Source organism: Thermobia domestica, chromosome 11 (genome assembly GCF_964235325.1).
Source record: "Thermobia domestica chromosome 11, izTheDome1.hap1.1, whole genome shotgun sequence".
NCBI classification, from domain to species: domain Eukaryota; kingdom Metazoa; phylum Arthropoda; class Insecta; order Zygentoma; family Lepismatidae; genus Thermobia; species Thermobia domestica.
The window spans coordinates 262,639,952-262,641,528 of NC_137464.1; positions in this window are offsets into that span (position 1 = coordinate 262,639,952).

Consider the following 1,577-nt stretch of genomic DNA (forward strand, 5'->3'; position numbering starts at 1 on the left):
GGAGGTTAAACACACTATACACTATTCTAAGATCCAAATTCACAAATTCAAAACTTGGGTATTTTTTGATCACTATCATTTCCATAATAATGACAGTTCTCACGTCATAAGCTAGAAGAAATGCTCTAATAAATACAACTCATAGAAAAGAGCAGTGACTAGCCTACAAGGAGCAAATGACATTTTAACTAAACAGTTTTCAAGATACATCTCTATCTGCAACATGGGTAGCTAATAATGATTAGTGTCTACGGCATAACAACACTATTAACTCTAGACACCCGCCAGTAACAAAATGGTAGACTCTCACGTTCGGGGCTCTGGTGACCCCCCTAATTAACACAGAGTCATGAGTTATACACCATTGGAAAGCTTATAGACCACAAATTCCAACGAGGTAACATTCGTGAAATACCTGCCGTATTCATAGAAAAAGAACAGACATAAAAAATCATTAAAAATATGAAAATGTTGACTGCGGGGCCCTGGCAACCCTTGCAGTCACCTTACGCTGACAAAATGATGCTAATGTGTAGGCCACATACTTCTGACAATAATATAAGAAATGGTAGCCATTGCTGCCATTGCGTGATGAATTCGTTTTATGTAGGAAATATTAAAAAAAATGCGCAGATAAACATTCATTGAATTAGACATTCTCTCCCCTCCCCCACTATAGTACCACGTCCATATGCAAATCATTTTTGCTGCACACATCATGTATACTAACAAGGATTATGCTTCTAGACCACTTCAGTGAAATATATCTTGTGTTATATGAGACCGTTCCGAAAATAAATGCAAATTAACCAAATTTGACCCCCTCTTCCCCTATAAACAACAAGTACACATACAGGTTACTATCATGTAGGGGACTACTTCATTGCTTCACATACCAATTTTTATGGATGTACCACAAAGGGGGGAGGTATACCCACCAAAACCTGATGAAAAAAATTGATGAAAAAAAAAACTTCATCCTTCCCTTTCTCGGCCGTACATACGTACCCCCTATATACATAGGGAGTATGCAACTGACGGAAACCTTTATCCCTCAAAAATACTTTGGTACCAAATCATCTTTCTAGCTTAATTAAGGTCTGAGCTATTGATTGTTGTAAAAATAAATGTAATTTACGTCAAAAAAACTGAAACTCCAAAAATTGTCTAACTTTGCCCCCTCCCTGCTCCCCCATATAAGCAAGAAGTACAAATACACGATATTATCATGTAGTGGCCTACTTCATTGCCTCACGACCAATTTTTGTGAATCTATTCCCCAAGAGGGGGAATGGCTCCCAAAAAACTATTGAAAAAAACACGATATTTACCCTCCTCCCACATACATAAAATGTACACCAGCAAAGCTGCATCTTTTAGGAATAAATTGGTACCAAAACCATCTTCCAGCCTTAATTTGGGGTTTAAGACTGAGCCATTGAGGTTTAAAGCCCTGACACAGCAGTTGCGTCAATGGGCGTTTAAAGATTAAGAATGCAGACGACCAGTAGAACACGATATTTACCCTCCGTAACACAAAAAACTAACTCTATGGCCTATGGAACCCGGAAGTTCAA